The sequence below is a fragment of the Phyllostomus discolor genome, chromosome 2 (assembly GCF_004126475.2).
Source record: "Phyllostomus discolor isolate MPI-MPIP mPhyDis1 chromosome 2, mPhyDis1.pri.v3, whole genome shotgun sequence".
Lineage (NCBI taxonomy): Eukaryota > Metazoa > Chordata > Mammalia > Chiroptera > Phyllostomidae > Phyllostomus > Phyllostomus discolor.
This window is the reverse complement of record NC_040904.2, coordinates 38,800,712-38,817,995: the sequence shown is the minus strand read 5'-3', so window position 1 is coordinate 38,817,995 and position 17,284 is coordinate 38,800,712. Positions and strand designations below refer to the sequence as shown.

The 17,284-nt window shown below is 41.6% G+C and overlaps 1 non-coding gene across 1 annotated transcript; it reads right to left on the bottom strand.

The window, feature by feature from the left end:
• Positions 1-7,199: 7,199 nt before the first annotated feature.
• LOC114491159 lies at positions 7,200-7,307 on the bottom strand. Its single transcript, XR_003683974.1, has one exon. It is a non-coding gene; the product is annotated as a U6 spliceosomal RNA (small nuclear RNA).
• Positions 7,308-17,284: the final 9,977 nt, after the last annotated feature.

Below are 17,284 nucleotides of genomic sequence, written 5' to 3'. Positions count from 1 at the left end.
CCGGATGCATCATGGATTTACGTAGGGTAGAGCCTGGTGGCCCAGAGCCCAGGTGGCAGGCTGTGGGCAGTTGGACTGAGGAGCAGGGAGCCTTGTCTGAGCCTTGCAATTCAAGCTGTGTGTGCAGTTGCTAACTTTGCTCATTGGCCTTCCTGACAAAGGCTCCCGATGTGTGCCGGAACAGATATATGGATTGAAATGTTGGGGAGGAGGCCTGCTTAGCTGGACTTCTTTCACTTGAATCTCAAACTGCTGCTGTCACTTGAGTGTGTATTGTAAGAACAATAATCACTTATGCTTATATAACACCACAGAGCTTGCAAAGGATATTTCCCACTATTTCATCTAAAAACTCAAAGACCCCAAAGTACTCTAGCCAGTATGTTTAAGTATCTTGCCACTTCACCAGTTAAGAAAGGAAATAACACTTATGTCCTAAAATACACTAGAGAACTTTTCTGGTGAATTGCTGAGAACATAGTTGAAACACAATCTGGGGTACTTCTTTTCTCCTTCTAAAGAATACATATTGAACCTTAAAGTTTCAGAGATTGAAGGTTAATGGTAGTGTTCAACCTGATCCCAAAGGTTCTTTCTTTTAAAGATTTTATTTATTTACTTTTTAGAGAGAGCCTAAGGGAGAGAGGAAGAGAAGGAGAGAAAAATCAGTGTGCAAGAGACATATCAATTGGTTGCCTCTTGCATGTCCCCAGCTGGGTAACCTGGGCTGAAACCCAGGCATGTGCTGTGACTGGGTATTGAACCTGAGACCTGTTGGTTCACAGGCCAGCACACAATCCACTGAGCCACACCAGCCAAAGATTCTGTAGAATCCATCAAATGACTTTCCTCTCTGCAGTATGAGCACAGAGATGCATGTAAAGTTCCTCACAGGTAAAGTAGGTACTTTCCCCCATTACTTTTACATAGAATAAGAGATTGTACTTTGCTTCTCCAACCACCGAGAAAGCATTCAGGCTTATAAGAATATATATACGGCTACCAGGAGTTCCCCATTAGTCCCCCTAACTCTTTGCACACCCCTGAAAGGATTTGTTTCTACATAAATAGTCTTGGTACACTCCCATGGCTTTCTCCACTTGCAGATAACCAATTTAACCACTACTATATTTGAAAATTACAGTCCAAGCAATTAGTTTCACATACATACACAGACTTTCAAAGCTGGAAGCAGCTTTAGAAATTATCCCACGAGTCTAACCTCTTAATTTTCCAGATGAGAAAACAGAGGTTCGAAGAGCAAAGGGAAGGAAAAAGGAAAGAAAACGTACTTCCTAAACAGATGTCATGACCCAGACCTAATGCAAGCAGCATTCCATACATGACTTCCTTTATTTCTTTGAGGTGGATGTAGTAGTCAAAGTTCTCCAGAGAAACAGAACCAATAGGATACGCATATATTTAAGGGAGAGAGAGAGAGATCTATTTCAGGAATTGGCTCACACAGCTATGGAGACTGGCAAGTCCAGAACCCACAGGGTGGGCTGCCAGACTGGAGACTCAAGTAAGAGCTGATGCTGTTCAAGTCCAAAGAGGCCATCTGGTAGCAGCATTCTTTATCATTCAGAGGAGGTCAGTCTTTTTTCTATTCAGGGCTTCAGCTGAGAGGATGAAGCCCACCCACATTATGGGGAGTATGCTGTTTTACTCTGAGTCCATCTATTTAAATGTTATTTTCATCTAAAACACCCCACAGAAACATACAGAATAATGTTGTTGTTGTTCTTTTAATCCTAACCCAAGGACATTTTTTCATTGCTTTTTTTAGAAAGAAAGGAAGGGGGAGAGATACAGACAGAGAAACATGGATGTGAGAGAGAAACATCAATTGGTTGCCTCTTATAGGCTCCCTGGCTGGACACGGAGCCCACAACTTCGATATGTACCCTGATCAGGAATTGAACCTGTGGCCTTTTGGTGTATGGGATGAGCTTTAAGCAACTGAGCCACACGAGCCAGGCCCAGAATAATGTTTGACAAAATATCTGGTCATTGTGGCCCAGCCAAGTTGGCACATAAAGTTAATTTCCACAGTAGATAATATCAAAATTTTATAAATGAAATTTGAAAACTGGTCCCTGGAAAATGTGAATGATTTGGTCAAGGTCACCTTACTGATTAGCTGGAATTAGGACTGGAAATTTCTAAGTTCTAGAAGAACCTCTTTCTAATAAAATATGTTTTGTTCTCCAAGGAAAAGAGAAAAAAATAACGTTTTTGAGTGCCTAATACCCTAATGTTTGCCAGGCTGTGTACTAAATCATTTACGTAAGGGGCCATTTAATAAACCATCATGGTATAGACAAGGAAACAGAATCTTAGAAAGATTAAATAATTACCCAAAGCAGTAAACAAGTACTGACTGGTTCAGCAAGGACTTGACTCGAGGTCTACATGGTTCTGATACTTCCCACCATCTGGCATTTTTTAATGATGTTTTCCCTGCTATTCATTTTTCTTTTTAATTTGGCAGGGTGTAACTTCTCCCAAATATTCTAAGAAATGACCCAATGTCTTCATCCACAAGACCATTTCCTCAGCTGGAAGCGAGTTTTCAAATATTAAATGTGAGTAAAAGATGAGGAGATTAATTTTAAAGAAAGATATGAACTCTTCCCCTTCAAAACTAGTGCTGTCCCCCCCAAAAAGCTACCCCTGGCAACAATACACTCATTCCATTACTCAAAATTCCTTTGTGTCTCCTCTTTTGAAATTGCCTTCAGGGCCTGTATCACTTTCCTTTCTGAAGTAGTTTTAATGTTGGCAAATGTTCATTGTTTGATTCGAGTTCTGGGAAACAGCCCAAAATCATCTGGTACCAAATCTGGTGAATGAGGTACATGATCAAGCTAATACAGTTTACATTAAAAAAAAAAAAGATTGTGACTGTAGAAGAATGAGAGATGTCTTTATAAAGCTGTCAAAGTGGCTTCAAAGATGGGTGACCCAATTATTAACAACCACACCTAAAACAAAAACCAAAAGAAACTAAGCAAACAGCTAGAACAGGAACAGAACCACAGAAATGGAGATCACCTGGAGGGTTAGCAACAGGGGAGTGGGAGGAGGAGAGAGGGGGAAAAGGAACAGAGAATAAGTAGCATAGACGGTAGGTAGAAAATAGACAGGGGGAGGGTAAGAATAGTATGGGAAATGTAGAAGCTAAAGAACTTATGATACATGGACATGAACTAGAGGGGAGGAATGTGGGTGGGGGAGGGTGTGCAGGTTGGAGGGGGATGGAGGGGTAATGGGACAGCTGTAATAGCATAATCAATAAAATATTTTTTAAAAAATGGGCGACCCAGTCTCATCGGGGAATGGACGGGAAAGCTGGAATTGGTGTTTAAGGTGGTGTTTAAGGTGTTCAAGCAGCTACACAGGACAGACAGTACTGTATTCTATCTAGTTTATTCTGTCACTTCACTATCGTGCTCATATGTGCAGGTGCTTTTAAAATAACCAATGTTTTTAGAAGTATTTTGGAATAAGATACTCTTATACACTGGTTAGTTTTGGCTGGATAAAGATTTAGACAACAAAGTCAGGAGCTATAATATATTAGCGGTTGTAGCTCTGAGAAAATGAGTGAGACTTTTCCATTGTCTTTTGGAATCCTGATAATGCAAAGAGCTAATCAGACAAAGGGTTTTTCTCAGAAATATGTTCTCCGTTTTCAATAAGCACAAATGAAACGGTATGAAAGAAAAGACATCTCTTCCCAAAAGCAAATTAGAGAAAATGTAGGTCTTTGAAAGTTTGGGAAAGAATGTCTGCTCGCTGCACAGCTGTCTTTTTTAGTGTCCCTTCGTAATGTCCCTTGTAATCCATATGTGGAAGTCCCCTCAGATTCCACACATAATTAACACTTGGCAGAAATCAGCCAAGTAAGCCTGAGGCTCTCTTAAATTTCATTTAAGAAATTCAGATTTCCATGAGGGTGACTGGGGGAGGGGAACTCAGGCCCCACATCTCTCACAGGATTCCCAGTAGCTGAATTTCGCATGAATTTATAAAGATGTCCTCAGCCAGTCAAAAGGCACTTATGGAGCATCTGCGATGCGTAGGCAGTGTGTCTCAAGTGTTGAGGGAGCTGCAAAACGGTGTGAAACAAAGTCCCAAGTCTCATTCATTTTACTGAGGTCACCGTGAGTCCCAAGTAATGTCTACGTATTAAGAGGGTAAGAAGTGGCTGAGGGCTTGGAAAGGAGAGATGAGGAAGGAACCCTGCTGAAGAATGGTGAGGATGCTGACGGCTAGGGTTGGGAGTCAGCACGGGGTGTCTCAGACCAGCCACATGAATGGACGTTGGGTAGTCAGGACAGCGTGGAGCCCTAGGAGGTCTTACAAGACAGGCCAACGATGGACCCCTGGGAGGCTGCAGAAAGCCTGCCTGACACTCAGCAGACACTTGGGGAGCTGATGACTACATATATATATATATATATATATATATATATATATATATATATATATTTCAGGCACTGTCTTAGGCACTAGTTGATGATGGGAATCTGAGGGAAGTCTTTAGATGGTTCAGTTTTCTCACTGAAGTGAAAGACAAAGGCATCAGCTGAGAGTATGGATTGGGGAGGAAGTGCTGGAGATATTTAATTTGATCTCAAATAGGTAATAATTGTATATGATATCGAATACAAACAATGTAAAAGGACAAAAGAAAAATCTCACGTCTGCCTCTGTCCACCAGCTGTCTAGTCCCCTTCTTTGGAGAAAACAAGGGTCTCCTCTTAAGAAAGGCATAAAGGCGGCGTGAAGTTAATTAAGAGACTAAGAAGAATTGTGAGGGTACCTACATTGCTTGATCCTGGGCTGTCCACTGACCTTTTGCCCTGAGCAGCAATTTAGAGAGTGTGTAAATCTGTTCCTGTCTCGACCATCACAAAATTTTACTTTTCCACACATGGCTGCTTTATCTTCATGCTGCTTCTTTATCATATTAAAAATATTGTATAGGGGGAGTGGTGGGGAGGAATGCAGACAACTGTATTGAACAATAAAATCACTATTAAAAAAAGTATTGTACAGTACCACCACACCCAACACCTACTATGACCTTTAGGTCACCTTGGGTACATCCCTCCTAGGATGTCTGGAACCCGTCTGTTTCTGGGCAGGTCCCCTTCTGAGCTGTGCTGTGGGAGCCCCGGAGCTGTGGAAGCATGTGGGTGTGGACTGGTCTCCTCAGGCTAAGCCCTAGGCCAAGCCTGAGTTTCTTAGGATATAGTTCAAGTGCAGATTTCTCCTTGTGGTTACCAGAACTTGCTGTGGAACCAGAAAAAGTTAGAAGCCCCCAAACATACCTTACACTTTTACCTTACATCTTACACTTATATCTTATACTTTTATCTTGTCCTTATTAAAAAAGGTATCGAGGGGTGTGCGAAGAAACCAGAGGAAGAAGCTGTTAGTTTAAATAAGCTCCACGTACCTCTCCCTGCAACTCACTACTTAAAAAAAGAGAGTCTGGTATAGCTATATGCTGCCTGATGGGCAACAGAACAGATGTTCTGCAGATTAAAAACAAAACAAAACACCCCTCTGGATAGTTTAAACAGGAAAAGATTAAGAAGATTATTGAAAATGCTGAAGGTAAGGCTCTAGGCCAGATGTTCTTGAACTTTTGTAACTGAAACTCATGGCTAGACATACATTTTCTGTTATGACTCAGAATATACATACATAAATGTATGCACACACATATAAAACTGAAAAACAGCTGCATAAAACAAATTCACCTTTACTAGGGCAATGCTCTCGAATGTTTTTTCTATTCCATTTTATTCTATACTATGCCGTTCTGTTTGTTTGTTTGTTCATTTAATTTTTCATGCTTGTGCCAATTCACTAAATAGATTTTATTACCTGTAGAGCAATTGCTCTAGGCTGAGATCTCCCAGGCACAACTCCCAGACCCTAGACCCAGCTCCCTCTGCCTGACCAGGAAGCAGCCTGTTTCCATTGGAGCAGAAGCTGCTGAATCAGGAGGTCTTCTGCAGGCTCAGGAAGCCACAGCCGAGCTGCTGGCTCTGGAACCAGGCCACCTCCACCACAAACCAGCACCTCTCACTTCAAATTGAAGTCTCTCAAGTTTATCTGATTCTTGAAGCCCTACCTGCAATGTAGTGTTTAGCTTTCTAGCCTCAGCAAGCAGTGAGGACTTTAGAATGAGAATAGACGAATGGTATTGTGCCAGCCAATACTTCCACCAGGCTGTAGGCCACCTCGTTCCCTGGTCTTCATAGTGAGGAATCTGGGGCCCAAGCTGTTCCTGGGGCCCCTGCCCTGGTGGGAATACAAGAATTCTGACTCTGACTAAAAGTGTTTAAGACTCAATTTCAGGTTTAACTTGAAAATAGTGGCATCGTATAAATTTGGGATTTCAAAAAGTTCCTCTCTGTATTCACAGATCATTTGGGAAACACTCATCAATTCCATTCGGAATGATGTTGGTATAGATGCTGCAATTCATGGTTAATCTGCCCTCAAGAAACTTACAGCTTGATGGGGTAATAAACGAGCAAATCGCACGAATAATGCTGTATGAAAAAGGTCCGGATGAGCTCAGTCATGGTCTGCTAAGGGAACACTGACAAAAAAGAGTCGGAAGAGACTGGAACCACGGAGGCATTTTGGAGGCGGTGACCCTTGAACTGACTTTTCAAGGACGAGCCAGGGAGAAGAAAGCCCGCACGGCAGCCCTGGTGTGTGCATGGGGTGGTGAGCATGAGGGACTCTGGACTGTTTCACAAGATTGAATAAAAGTCATCCTAGGGAACGTGGTGGTGTGTGAAGCTAGAGAAACAGGCAGGTAGATCCGGACCATGCCTTCTCCTCTAAATAAATAGCCCAAACTAATACTCATGATTTACTCGAACACTGCAGGTTTACTACCTCCACTTTGCCATTGTTTTATGAGCTGTCTAGGGCAGAAGACATACATTTAGTGTTTCTTCCTCATTATTAAACCTCCAGTACTCAGCACTGTTAATTATGTTGGGGATGGGAGCTGGAAGCATAAAGCAGGGTCATATATTATGATGCAAATACCACACTGAATGAACACCTGGAAAGAGGTCATTTATAACAGCACTATTAAAGGTAAGTGAATATTTTTAGGGTATTCTAGGGAAACATCTATATATAATCTATAAAATTAGAAAAATATGGAACACTCCACGAATTTGTGTGTCATCCCTTGCACAGGGGCCGTGCTAATCTTCTCAGTATTGCTCCAATTTTAGTATGTGTGCTGCTGGAGTGAGCACTAAAAGTACTGCGAAAGCATAAATAAATGACCCATTTGTAATTGTGTCCTTGTTACCAGGAAGGAGATTTCTTCCTATAAATTCATAGTCGTCACTTAACAGAGGTGTGTTCTGAGGCCAAACCCTTATGAAAGTTATAATTCTAGACTGATTTCTGAGCTCCAAATCATGTTAGAAACTTTTTGTCAGCTCTGGAATAGACAGCAAACAGGGTAATACTCATTTAATTCCTTCACACAGAAATCTGATGGCTAAATATGCTTCAGAGAATCTTTTAGGACTAACTAGGGAATGAAATCAATCAGAGTGCATAAATTACAAGAAAAGTGCTGTTGATGTCAATTACCTAAGCTCTGTGGATGTAAGCCTTCTAATTTCCTGTTAAATCAGTAATGTTACCAATTTCACTCTATTATTTTAAATAGGACTGTAGCTGCACTTGCTAGGAGTTGAATGAGGGCAGACAAATGTGAATAGTTAATGAGTCTCACGAAGTAATAGCAAGTTGAAGGTGTCAATAACAGTGATATTATAATAACATGGCTCTCAAAGGTCCAACCTGACGTTTGCAAGAGATTTAAATCTGTTTGCTTTTTAATTTGTTCCTCATACTTTCTCTAAATGCATTTTGTTCACAGCAAATGCCAAGTGAATACGGGTGTTCCTACTGCCTTCATGAGTCCCTATCTTCCCCCAAAGATAATGACCCTGAGTTGGTACAGGAAGTCTTGGCTGCACTTTCCCTCGTAATCTACCCACACCCACTGCTTGAGGCTACATTTCACTGACTCATAATTTCCAAGTATGATCAGCATGCTGACAGGAAAGATAGACTCACTGGGCAGAGCAGCAGCCCTAGAGAGCCGGCCAAGGCCTATCCTATAACCTCTGCCACCATTGATGGCAAAACAGAAATGAGGACGACAACAACAACAGCAGCACCAAAACCTAGAGTACAAAAGCATCTGAGTGTTAAACCCTTGCTATTTTGCTGCTTCCTCAGCACAGCACACAACTTCCATGACTCACCAAACTAAATGGGGGGTATGTGGCTTTCCTTAGCAATTGGCTATCGTTCACTTCCTATTCTCCAAAAAATAATAAAATTAGCCAGTGGCATATCACACTGACATTGCAAGAATCAAACTGAAAGCCAAGTTGCAACTGAGGTTTACACAGACCTCAATTAGAGTCTAGGGACATCATGTACTATGTGGCCAGGTTGGGTCTTACATGAATTGCGGTCCTGTTGTAAAACATTTTTTCAGATGGCACAGAGACGACACTAGCCAGCCAGTTCTTGAACAGGAAACATAACTCTGCCCTTCTACCTTCCTTGGTAGTCTCATCTTCTTTGAGTCAAAAAAAATCACCTTTCTAAATCACCCCATTCTTCTTGTTTGCATTCTCCTATTTGTGCGTATGTTGTAAATTTAAAGGTAACTGCCATTCTCTAAACCCATTCTCAAGTACAGAATGTTTGGTGAATGGAGGGGAATCCTACAACAAAGGGTAAGTATGAATGAGTCAATTGTGAACCAGCCAGATGAACTAAGTGGCTAAATTCTAAATACATATTAGGAACTGGTGAAGAGTTCAGGTCAAGTCAGACCTAGAAGTTATATCTTTCACTTGGTCAGTTTACTACTTGCTCAGCAGACATTTCTCAGAAGCTTCCTTTGGTGCTATGGGAATTAAACATAAAAGCAAATGGATGAGTGGAAGGAGAGGGAAAGGGAGGGGAGGGAAGCAACCCAGATAAACTCCTATATAACGCGTCACTTGTCATTTCACAGAACTGAAGAGCATTAAGAACAGGGAAACTGGCCGGTCTGCCTGCATGTATTTCCTAGGTTCGCAAAGAGCCACAGCAATCCTATATGGGGCTGGTCTGCCTCGCCGTATGAGTGAAGACAATAAACTTAGAACTATGATGCTTGTTCTACTGTATAAGATTGGGGAGATACTGAGAGAAACAAACTCATTTTTTACATATGGAAACTGGGTCACAAAGAAATCAAGGAGCTGTGGGAAGACATAGGACTCATTAATAGCTAACTAGAAGCAGGGTCCCTGGTCCAGAGGCCCGGCATTGCTCCACATTGCTTCTAGTCTAGCCATATCTGGTTTACTTTACAGATTATAGGGTACTTACATGCTGATTAATTTTCTATTTTCAACCTCTGTGACTGTAAATGAGATTAGAGTGTTTGTATGATGGGAAATTCAATGGTGCATCATGTGATAGCAAGAAAAGAAATGTGCTTATGATAAAATCCTCTCTGACACAAATAACTCAGCAAGCTGTTGAGGAAGACCAGGTCGGTACACATTGCGATGTTATTATTAGCCAAGACTCCAGCTATGTTCGCATTTCCAGTAAGGGGAAAGGAAAGAAGACTCTAAATTCTTCAAGAAAGATTTACCTAGCACATAACCTTTCACTCAGAAAGTGAGTTCTTTCCTGCCTCAATACAAAAATATCTATTTTTATGAAATGATCTTTCCAGAAACATGTCTTATTAGAGAATGTTGTAGCATTTTCTGACATCAAAAAAATGCTCCAGCAGAATCATCACAGGCTTTTTGAATGGACAAAAAAACCCACAAACATACCATACAACAATAACAACAACAATAACAACAACAACAACAAAACTTCTTACATTTACAAGCCATACTTATTTTCAGGAATTATTATTATTGTTGATGTTATTCCACCCTCTTTTCCCCAGAAGGGTCATATGAAAGTCATTCAAAAATTTCAGAGACATTGAACAGGTGTCAGATTGTGGCAGCCCAGTTCAGTCTGAAGGTCAAATGGGCTATTGCTTGGATGGACACAGCAGGGGGAGGGGGAGGAGGAAAAGGAGAGCCAGTTTACTCTGAGCTGTTTTACTGCTAGAAACTCAACCAGCTTGGCAAAACTCAGCTGGTCCTGCCTCAGGCCTTCCCCATGGAAGCCACGCATGTGAGTATACATTTGTAAAGGATGGTACTATTACTACCTAATATTAATCAGGTGCTTGCCACATGCCAAACCCCAGGCCGAGTCCCTCCTCCCTCCAACAGCTCTGAAAGCAGGCCCCATTGTTGTCCCCCTCTTACAGGGGCAGGATCTGAGCTTAGACAGGTGAGGTATCTGCCCACAGCCCACAGGTAGCAAAGTCAAGGTCCAAGCCCAGACAGCCTGATTCTTAGAGAATACTGGATGTCAAATGTCATAGCCTTGAAATAGTGGCAATTTTGGTGGTTGTTTTCTCAATGTAAAGAGGAGTGATTGGTTTAGGTAGCTGAGACTATCTGCCCCATTCATGGGACTTCCAGTCTGAAAAGTTTGAAGATTACATTATTTACTACAATGCTTCCTGCTCGAACAAAGGAATCCATGAAGCTCAATAAATACAATAAAAGTTTATTTCTTGTGCATGTCAGAGGCCATTCAGGACACAGCCATTGAGGGGCCCAGGTTCTTTCTATCTTATAGCTTGGGCCTCCTCTTGATCCTTGGAGTCCTCAGAGTTTGGAGGGTGGATGGGAAGAGAGTGGAACGGTGCATCAGTGAACAAGGCCTGTTCACCCTCCACAGGCCCAAATTCAGGCACATTGTGACCGCTAACTGCAAAGGCGACTGAGGAATGTGGTCTGGCAGAGAACATGGGTATTGGGGAGTATTAGCAGTCTTTGCTTCAGGACCAATATCTTTGCTGGACTCTCCATTTAATTCCTTCTCCACAGAAGATGTTGTGAAGGACATATAACCCACTTATTTTAGAAGCTGTGGTGTGTACTTAGAGCCATTGTTTTGCACCCGCCCCCAATATCCTGGGAAAACCTTTTCTGCTTTGCATTAGTTGTACCTTCAGCTTGCATGGAGGACTATAATGAGAATTAGCTGTATGAAATTCACTGCCGTATCTACTGAGAGGATGTTATTAAGGGAAGAAATTTCTCTCCAGTGTTAGTATGAGTAAACGCTATGCTTCTCTTGGATTAGTTTTTTAAATCTCATGAATACTCTGAATCTTATAATACATCACCTATTCCACTTTGCTGGGGCCACTAACAAACTCAGATCCAAAGCTGACACCCTTTTCCAAACACTGAACAGGGACTTGACAATATTTATTTCGGTGTACTACCCATCTTTACTATTTTCCTATCAAAAACAGAACAATTTTCCCTTCACCCTAATTGTTCCTATTGTTTATTTCACAATTTGTATTTTATATATAGAGAGAGAACCTTGTGGGACAAGATGGGTAAATTACATGAATTTCATTGTATTTGCAATGTGGAATCTGTGCTAAATTTCAGCTTAGTTATGGGGGTTATTCAGAAAAACAAATGTGACAGATACTCCCCAGCTGTCAGGCTGCCTCAGTGCACAGGAAACCCTCCAAGCAGCTGACCCTCCAGGCTGATCTCAGAACAGTGGCATCCTTGGTGTTGACCCCACAAAGTCTTAGAGGTGGGAAGTGCTGGGTGTAAAATGTGTGACAAAACTGCTCTCCCAGAGCCTGTACTTAATGAGGAGCTGTGAGGATAGTTCAGGAATTAACCATGTGCTTGCACTGCAAACCTACAGGGGCTAATTAGCTGAGTGACCTTGAGCAGGCACTTAACCTCTCTGGGCTTCTCCTGTCTTTCTTTGTGAAAGAAAAGGCACTGGACAATTGGATCAGATAATGTCTAAAGCCTTTTCTAGCGCAATAAATGTGTGAATTCTTCATAAAGTTAAAATAATTATAATTTCAAAAATTCCTCCAAGCATTTTAGAAATAAATGAGTACATCTAGAAAAAAAGGACTAGAGGGCAACTCACAAATGGCGAAGCAGGTGGGTAATAGAGGTACTCAGAAACCATCACGGGAAAAAGTAGCTGCTTATCTTCATTCTCTGAACAACAGGAGTCTCCGTTCCACTACATAGAGGTGAAAGGTTGTACAGACAGGATGTGTTCATCTGAGTTGGAATTTGGCTGAGGCACCCGGACAGTTAATCCATCTCTTAGCTTCAGAAATCTGATTCTTCTCTAAGAGCACTGTTGCAGAATTCACAGGGCATGCTGGACCTGGGAACTGGCCTGCTCCACTGGTGGGCTATGGACAGCCCACCCACGCATAACCCAGCAGATACCCAGAAACCACCCTACTTTCCTGATTGCCCAAGTCAACGTGACAATGTGAAGAATCTTTCAACTGTAACTCAGGAAGACTGTGAGCCTGCCACAGTGAGTCTTTGCTTGCAGTTCAGGACCTTGTGCTGAAAATGCATTTTATGGTGAAACAAGAGATTAGCTAATCTTTTGGGCTAACAGAGGGCCAGCTACAAATGCTTCCTGTGTGTATTGTGAAACTCCGAGATGACAGAGAAGTTCCTCATTGCTCTCTGAATTTCCCTTCCCCCATAACTTCCATTGGTCACACAAGCCATTGTCTGTGGTAAGCTGGTCAGAGTATGATTTTGTAATTTTTCTTGGTTCACACTTCTAAATTAAATCTTCTTGGAAAAAAAAAGAATTAAAAAATTCAATTTTGTCTTGAACGGTGGAGGAGTTTTCTTATTTTTTCTTCATTTATTGGCTAGTCTTATTTTTTGTTAACAAATTCATTCCTTGCATACTCAAAGGCCAAAAAGAGAAAAGGAAAATTTTAAAAAACATGCACAGAAATGAAACACCCTGGAAACTGAACACTTAAGCAAGAAGTACTCAGACACTGTGGTGTGACATGGACACACTGACACAGAGCCCAGCTACTGCCGTTGAGTTTCAGACATGAGGCCAAGACCAATGATCTGCTTTGATGAAAAAAATGTTAATAGTATTTTTTTTGACTCATGCTGTGTTCATTTAATATTCTCTTTGGCTTTACATACAAGAGGATTTCTCTTTCTTCCTGCCTTTCTTTCTTTTCTTTTCTTTCTTTCCTTCCTTTCTTTCAAGGGTAAATGCAAAGGAATTTCTTAACCACATTGTTCCACTTCATATCTTCTTTCTCTTCTGATTTTACTTTCACTGCAGACCAGAGTGAAGGCATTATTATTTGGTAGCCTATGGGAATCAAGGAAATATTGACTAGAGATTACTATAGCCAAGCATGTATTTGTTAACTACTGGACCCTCACAATTAGATGTTACTGGCTAGCAAAAGTCTAGGCCTAAAACATCTATCCTCTTATAGCTAGCTATGTTTTATTATCATTATTTAAACACAGCTATAAGACTTCTGACACAAAAGAGCAGATGACCTACTTATGTGATATAAAAGGAAAAATATGAATATTTATTTGTATTTGCCTGTATTGGTAAAAAAAATATATATTGAAAGGATACACAAGAAACTAATAACTTGGCTCCTTGGGAGAAAAAAAAAAGGGTGGATAACTGAGTGGCTGCTAATGACCAATGCTAATTTTACCTGACCTCTTTTTTCATATTTTCAATAATAAATCTATGGTCATGCATCCGGTTATAAAGACTGAACTACCCAAAACTCAGACTTCAAATACACTCACACTCTCCCCAACAGCATGTGGTTGTTTCTCATTAGTTTCACAAGTGCCATGAAAATTCGAAAATGATACTGTGCGGGAACAGTTAAGTTTACCACATTTCCAGTGGAGAAATCTCAACGTACCTCTACTCACAGACATTCACCACACAGCGAAGCAAGCGTGGCATCTCAAAACAGAACGAGAAGCCTCACAAGAGAAATCTGTAGCCCTAGCATTCTGAGTCCTGTTTACATATGCCTCATGTCTTAAACCAAATTCCTCCCAGAACTCATCTCTCACCAAAGTTCCTGTTCGATCCCACTCTGGGTTCTGTCTTTGTGAAAGCACTTCCTTATGACCAAGAGGCAGAAAGGGCTGGGCTGGTTAAAACACAGATGGAGTCAGGAATCCCTGCCCCACAGCTGGCTGGAGATGGAATAGTTCATGGAGCCCCAGAGTTCTGTGTAGACCCTCAGGACTAAAGGTTAAGAGGCAAGGTTCGGTAGACATGTTTAAAAGCAGCATACAACACAGCTGGAAATAAAAGCTGAGCTATTTTCTCGGGAATTTGAATTATGTGTACATCCAGTCAGGAACAATACATGGATTTGTGTCCAGTGATAATAATTCCTCATAGTTATAGGTAGATTTACAGCTTCTTCAGCATTTCCTATACATTCACCCTCACTGAGCCTCAAGCAGCTCTGTGCTGCCTTAGAGATAAGAGCTCCAAGGCTCAGGAGATGAAATAGTTTGTCCCTTTGAACCAGGCACCATTGGCAATTGGTGAGCTGGGGCTCACACTTAGGTTTTCCGAGGGCACTTTCCCTAAGCAGGCTGCCTTGGGTCCTCAAACCTAGTCACTTGATTAAGGAATTCTCCCACTTAGCCAACTTTTGGTCTGACAAACCTAAGAGTCCTATCAATCTAGTACTGAACTTCTACTAGGCTCTTTGCATTGTACTGAAACACAGAAGGCAAATTCCCATCATTACAATTGTTGTAATAGTGATGAAATTTATGTCTCATTCCCTCTCCTGCCTGTATTCTCTTTGTATATTTTTCATTGCCTTGTAATTGAGATTGGGTTAGAAATTAGAGGAAGGTTAAAAGTAAGTTTACAACTCAGGTGGGGAGGGTAGGAATCCGGCCCCTCATTTCTAGGGTAGAAGATCTGACATCAGGAGCAGTGTATCACCGTGCTCTTTGCAGTCATTTTATTTTCCTGAAAACATTTGCCCTTGCTACAAGTGGATTAGAGGTTAGAATGCAGGATTGGCAGGCAGGATTTGTGGTTTCTATTCTTAGCCCGCCACAGTTTTATCTCACAAGGGTGAGCACTAAGCAGTGTGGTTTATTGGAGAGAGAACTTGATTGCGAGATGGCACTGGCCCTCCTGTGAATGAGAGACGGCTGAGCACTGGCGAGGGTGAGGGTACCGAGGACGACGTGAGATCCCTCCATCACTGAATGTACAAATATGTACATGACCCACTGCTGTACAGAAGAATCCTATTGGGGCCTCCCTCCACAACCTTCTGTAGTCAGAAGAAAAGCCACTCTTTTAGGAAGACCTACTCCAGGAAGGGGGAAGGACCCTGAATGTTGCTTTCCCAATGTGTTTCAGGGGCCGTGCACAAACCAATACACTTGCATCCACTGACTGAGTGTGTGTGTGTGTGCATCTTTCTAGCCAGAAGAACTCTCACGTTGTTTGGAGAAGCAGGAATGGGGGTGATGGTGGCATGTTTTCAGATGATAACTGGTGTTTCCTTGACTTCAAATATAATAATCCAGGCTGGACCAAAGACTTTAGGTAAGGAAAGAGAGAAAAAGAACCTTGTGAGAGAGATCTATGATTTCCTTCTGAGCTTAAAAGGATAAATCAAACCAAATATGTTCAAAACTCATGTTACAGCCCTGCCCCTGCATTGCTTCCAGATCTCTCCAAGCTGCTGAGAGCACCTGTGAACACCTGTGCTTGGTCCTGAGGCCAACACCTATGCTTGCCTGGGGCCAAAAGCCCCAGGACCCAATATGACCTTAGGCAGGAAAGATAAATAGTTTGGGCCCTGGATTCTGAGCCTAAGATTATAGGGCTAACTTTTCTGGTCCCAACACATTTGATATCTGTGGTTTTGCCTTCTTCTCCATTAATATAGCTCTGTGGGACTACTCTACTTGCTAACTCAGTCCTTCTGAAAATTTTTGCAATTCACTCAAATTAATTCATTTACCCAATCACTAATCCAGCCAAGAAATATATATGCATGCTTATTATATACCAAACACTGTGCTAAGCCTGAGGATAGAGTAGCAAGAACAAAACAAGACAAAAATGTATGGTGTTTGCTCAATGAAAGTGTCAAAAACAATCACACAAGCAGGTATATAATTACAACCTCTTGCAAGTATTGGAAAGGGAAAAGTCAAGATACTCTAAGAGCCCCGAAGCCGCAGTCACATGGTAGGGACGGATCTGGTGTCTGAAGAGAAGCACTTGGGAGGTCAACTGCCTACCTTCCTGGACTTCCAGACATACCCACTCTCAGTGTCTCCATTCTTGCATTCCTCATACTTCTAAGGTATTCTTGCGCTGCAACTAGACCTCATGCTGGAACATGTAGGGAACCACCCCCTTACAAATGCTGACCACATCATTGTTACTTCAACAGCTCCACTGGACCACAATGACCTCACCTGAACTTAATTATGAGATTCTGAGACTTTTTTTGTTTGTACATTATCCGTGACATCTCAGCATCTTGCCACTGTAAATCATCCACTCTGGTCCCTGAATAACAAGCAGGGACACCAGCTAGGAGAGGATTAGGGCTAAATATGGAAGAGAGTAGTACAGGAAGGGAGAGAGCCTGAGAGTGTGTGACTGTGTGTACACAGAGTTGTGAATATGTTTTTTCTGATTTTCCTGTTTGTATTAATAACATTCTATTCAATTTTAAATAATATTTAATGAATGATGATAGTGGGCCAGGTACTTGGCTAGGATCTGCAAATGAAATGATAAACAAGACTGCCATGATTCAGCCTTCAAAGAACAGCATACAAACACAACGGGGTATATTCAGCCTCAAAGGCAGAATCCAGGACGAGTATCCAACCCAGATTTGGGAAGCAGAGAAGGGTCTAGACTAGAAGAGGGGTGTCTCCATTGAAGCTGTTGCTACCTAGATATGTCTTCTGTAATGGTAGCTGAGTGACACAAGGCTGATGGGCCATAATTTACTCAAACACCCTTCAGCTGGAGGAAATTTAAAGCCACCCCACCCTCTCTCCTATTGTAAATAAAAATGTTATGAACTAGTCCTAGCAAATCATTTGTCATACCAGTGGGCCTCATTATTATTTATTTAATTATTAAACTATGCTTACATAGTTTATCTAGAAGGAGAACTCTCACATCTCTAAAGCTTAATGAAATGCAACCATATGTAGGTGATTAACTTTGTAGATTGCAG